The sequence below is a fragment of the Lampetra planeri genome, chromosome 50 (genome assembly GCF_965212315.1).
Source record: "Lampetra planeri chromosome 50, kcLamPlan1.2.h2, whole genome shotgun sequence".
In the NCBI taxonomy this organism is placed as follows: Eukaryota; Metazoa; Chordata; class Hyperoartia; order Petromyzontiformes; family Petromyzontidae; genus Lampetra; species Lampetra planeri.
Window position 1 is genome coordinate 7,980,037 of NC_136156.1, and position 5,646 is coordinate 7,985,682.

Sequence of the window (5,646 nt, forward strand, 5' to 3'; positions counted from 1 at the left end):
GAGTTGTTTGTACACAAACATAATTATTCGTATAAATGCAAGGTGATTATTAAAAAAATTGGTTTTAATGTACGTAAGTTTAGCGAAAGAAGAAAATGAAATAATATGTTTGTGCACACAAACAAGATTATGTTCATATTTACAAGGTTATGTAAATAAGCGGTCCCCAACCTTTTTGGCACCAGGGACCGGTTTTGTGGAAGACAATTATTTCATGGACCGGTGGGGGAGGGTGGTTCATCATTGGGCCTTTCCCCCTTTTCAAAGAGGGTCTCCAGCGACGTTTGTTTTTTACTCATTGTGGCCGGGGTTAGCTTGTGGGCTTACCAACACTGTGACTGAGACAAGTGTGCAGTGCGGGAAAGAGGCGCGGACGGAAGTGGTAAATAAAATAATGGGGAGTGGGCCACGCGCGGACTCACCGCTCTCCTCCTGCTGTGCGGCCCGATTCCTAACAGGCCACGGACCGGTACCAGTCCATGATAGGTTTTATGTACGTGCGTTTAGCGAAAGAAGCAAGAAAACGAAATAATATTTGTCTGCACGCAAAAAAAAGTTATTTCTTATTTACAAGGTGATTAATTAAATAATAGGTTTCTATCTACGTGAGGTTAGTGAAAGAAGTGTAGATGCATTAATCGGCACTCCCCATCCTGTTAGCGGGTAGCTCCCCGTTCTCGTCAACAGGGGGCGGAAGCGCTATCACGCCAAGGCTAATGACTATGGCCCAAGGGGCCAATGACAATCCCTGGGAAGCGGATCTTGGGACACAATCTCCGGACCCCGGGAGGGGGGCCTGGGGGATGATGTCACCTTCCAGAAAGTTCTGGAAGGGAGGCGTGGCTAGGGCGGAGCAAGCCACGAACCAGTTTATAAGCCAGACCTCCCAAGGGTCCGGCTCAGTCACCTCCAAGCCGAAGACTGAAGACCTGGGTTGAAGTTAGGACCCTGGCCCCCAACTCCATCATCCTTCTAAAGGCCGGAGCTCAGTGAGGCCAGTGGTCAAGGGAAGATAGGTCCCTGGAAGATAGGACCCTGGACCCCAAGCTCAGTCGTCCTTCTAAGGCCCAGAGCTGAGTGAGGCCAATGGTCAGGACCCGAAGATCCTGGCACGGTCGGATCCGCATAGCCTCCCCTACGGCCCCCAGCCGGAAGACGGGGAATTAACGGGGTCCCAGTGTTAGGCCCGTGTAGTTCGGAGACCATACCTCCCCAGGTATCGGGTGAAGGGGCCGCTACCCCTTTGTGTTAGGGACCCTGTAAAATAGAGTGTTAATAAATATCGTGTTGCCTCACAAGACGTTCTCCTCCGATGATTTACCCACTACAGAAGCAATAAAAAAAAGTTGTCTGCACACAAACAAATGATTATATTTCCAAACCAATTGTTTAATATAATTTTTCTATGTACGTGAGTTTAGCGAAAGAAGCAATAAAATTGCACTTAACGTTACCGTGATGAGGCCTAGTCCCGTGCAGAACCCGCGGCCTCGCCTTGATTGTGCACCAGGCCGAGGTGGCTCCCTGGCAGGCTTTGGGCTGGGCCACTCCCCCCGCCCACGCTACAATAATTACTATCGAAGCGCTATATAATATTAATGTAGGGACTCTATAGCAGTAACTGCACACAACTGACTTTACCGAAAAAAACATTTAGAAAAATTAACGTCAGCGTTTTGTGTGAAAATGCCCCCCTCACCCCTACCGACTTGGTAAAAGCTGCCCCCCCCACCGAACGCGTGTGACTTGGTATGGTCGATCGCGCGCCATTGAATAAATAAATAATCGCAAACTGCACAAAATCGCTAATTAAAGTAATTTAAAGTTGACAGATGGGGAAAATAAATCGCGCTTTCTCACCGTTGGAGAGCCAAGCGCACGACCACACACAAACTCACACACAAAACCCCGCCACAAACCCACACACAATTTTAGACTTTTATATAGATAGTGATTTTTGTGTGTGTAGTGTGTTGTCCTTCCCCCACGCCTCCGATTAGCATAGTTGGCTACGTACGGTGCAAAAGAAGTTCAACATACAGACATGTTGCGACTTGTCATCGCAATTGTGCACTTTGTAGGTGCTTTAGCAGCATTGACATGGGGATGTGTTTAGGTCAACACCGGTGGCATTGTGTGTGGGATTAGTAACTATGAGAGGAAACCGGAGAACCCGGAGCAAACCTCTACAGAACAAGAGAAGACAATAAACAGACTCCACCCTCTCTCCCTCTCACCCTCACTCTACAAAATAAGGGGAGAACGTACACACCTCCTCCCAGTTTCACTCACTCTGCAGAACAAGGGAAGAACATACAGACCCCACACAACAAGGCGCTCGAGTCGGGAGTCGAACCCATGTCCTTCTTGCTGTGACGCCCATATGCTGCCACCACCTTGCCGCCCTTACTAGGTGAGGCCACATTGGCAGTGGTGCACAGGCACACGCAACGGACGCTCAACACGCACGCGTTCCTTAACGGCACCGTGGTGGCCTTAAAAGGAACAAATACAGGGTGCTTCAAAAATGTTTTAACACTTATATGGAACTATCGTTTTTAATGGAAAAAGAACGGATAATATACTATAACGTGATAATAAATGTATGTTAATAGCTTTTCCACTTGTTTGCCACCATTGTCAACGCAACCCTGGCATCTCCTCCAGGTGGTCTCCAGAGCCCGGAGGCACATCTCTCGTGATATTGTTGCAAATTTTCTGAAGTGTTAAAACATATTGTTGAAGCACCCTGTATAGGTGAGGGTTTGTGCGATGAAAAAAGGGACACTGCCCGAAACGTCCGTCGCAATGTATGTTTACGCACTGCATCTCTCGCAGGGTGTTAACTTACAAACTAAACCATTTGATTTAATAGGTAATGACCCCCCCCCCCTCCCTGAGCTATGAGCTATTTTATTTCCAGAGGCGACCCGGCCACACACGGTCACAGCTCATCGAAGTGGCTTATATCGTCGCACGTGGGAGTTTATAGTCGCAGCCAGATAACCGAAATGCGTGTTTCTAATTGTGGAGGGCGAAAACCGATGAGACCCTGAGAAAAATCAGCGTGACCACCAGAACGTACAAAAACCCCGTGACCACTCCAAATGTATACCAGTATATATTGGTAAATAAGATAACGTCTCCTCGTGGCACTGGCGCCCCAGAAACCTGTTATGTGATTTCTCAAGTGTATTCGTCCTCGCCCTTACTCAGGTGCAAAGACAAAGACCCCCCTATTGAGTTTAACAGACTTTGGGCAAGGGCCGTTAACGAGCACCTATGAAGGGCGGAACGGCACACGAGGAGGGGTGGGTGGCCAGCACCACGCCCAGCTGCCTTTGTCTTCCAGTGGCGTTGTTTTACAAACCGCACCAGGAACTCATTTGAGGCTGAGTCGGCCTAGGGGAGGGCCAGGACCGGTTCAGACATTGGTCACTGGTGTTAAACGTGAGCGGGAATCGAACCCGGGTGGCCGGGTTTGTAGCGCAGCGCGCTAACCGCTACACTACCGATCCCCATACAAAGACGAAGATCCCCTGTATAGCCTGTAACATACTGTTGGGACGAGAGCTGTTAGCGAGCACGGCACACACTCACACACACGTTACTCCACCTGGCCGATACGCACTTCAGTGCTCCTGTCCTCGCAATCATGTGCGTGGGACTGCAATAATGATGACGATAGCCAATGATTCAATGATAACAATAATTCATGATAGCCAATGATGCAATGATAACAATAATTAATGAAAGCCAATGAGTCAATGATAACAGTAATTAATGATAGCCAATGATTCAATGATAACAGTTATTAATGATAGCCAATGATGCAATGATTATACTTCATGAAAGCCAATGATTCAATAACAATAATTAACGATAGCCAATTATTCAATAACAACAATACTAAAAAGCTATGCTCCAGTCCGAGTTTCAGTGCTGTTGACCAGACTCTCAGTGCTCATCTCCCGTTTACAGCCCTGAGCGAGTGGTGGAAATTCCACATTTCTAGGCAGGGGGTAAAGTGTATAACAATCACACAGAATGGAACTCGTTTTATTGGACCCAGGAGGGATGATGGGCTGAGTCAACCCCCCAACATGATTTGAACTAAAAACAAAACAATGAACTATTTTTTTATTTTACGAGGTAATGCCGATTGAGCGATGTAGCTCTTTTTTTGAGAATCGACCTGGCCATCACAAATGATAGCTCAACGAAGTGGCTTATCACGTGGGAAACTAATAGCAGCCAAATATTCTAAACGCGTGATGTTGATTCTAAATATGGTTGGAAAAATCTGGAGAAAAATCCACGCGACCACGGGGGAGGGGGGGGATAGAACATATACAACAGGCGTCAGGGTCGGGATCGAACCGACGACCTCCTGCATGCCAGGCGAGGGAGATAACATCTCCTAGCCACCGCGGCGCCCCAACTCGCAACCTTGTAACCGCGAGCCGCGCTCGCTCGACCCGCTGAGCCAGCTGTCCCGGCTCGCGTGCAGCTCTCTTTCTCTCTCTGCTGTGACCCCAGGGACCCGCTCCCAGCTGGCATCAACCCTCTCGTTGTGAATCACCAGACGCGACAGGGCCTCCTCACCCACGCGGTGGGCCGCTATTGCCCCCACCCCCCATGCCCTCTGGCTTGGGTGGCACACACACACATCCTCAATGTGGAACTCCATACCTCGATGGCACCCCCCCTACCTCCTTGACAACACCCCAGTGAACACCGTTTCTTGTGAGAGGTCCCGCCTGCCAATTATCCACACCCGCCAAGTGAAACATGCGTCTCGATTATTTAGATCATTCTGCTGCTATAAATGTCCACGTGATAAGCCACTTTGTCGAGCTATCATTTGTGATGGCCGGGTCGCTTCTGATAAATAAGTTAATAGCTCAGTGGGCTCTACCTGGTAAGATAGATACAAATTGTTTATTTTTATATATTTTTTATTTATAAAAGCGATTTGTTTACCCTCCCTATACTTTGCACTCCTGTCGTGTTTTTTTGTGTTGTTTGTTGTTGTCACGTTCTAACCCCCGGTGCCCCTTTACTAGACATCTATGAAATAAAACATAATAAAATATTTTATTATGTTTTCTTTTTATTATTTTATTACTTCCCTTCTACGTGACTTTACCGAAAGAACCAAGAAGATGCTATAAAGCTCTTCGTTTGTCATAGATGTCTAGTAAAGGGGCACCGGGGGTTAGAACGTGACAACAACAAGTCACGTAGAAGGGAAGTAATAAAATAATAAAAATGAAACATAATAAAATATTTTATTATGTTTTATTTCATAGATGTCTAGTAAAGGGGCACCGGGGGTTACAACGTGACAACAAACAACACAAAAAACACGACAGGAGTGCAAAGTATAGGAAGGGTAAACAAATCGCTTTTATCGAAAGAACCAAGAAGATGAATCCCTGCAGTCACGAAAGCTTTAAATCGAGCTTTATAGCACTTCGGATTCCTCGTGCAGTATCAACGCCGATTCTCATTGGTTGTGGATCCCCTCCTGACAAAGCCCCCAACCCCCCCCCCCCACAAGTAAACCCCCTCCCCTACGGAGGAGATCCCTCATTGGCTGCGCGTGCGCGTGACGTTACTCGCGCCCCCGCCCCACAACAGCCC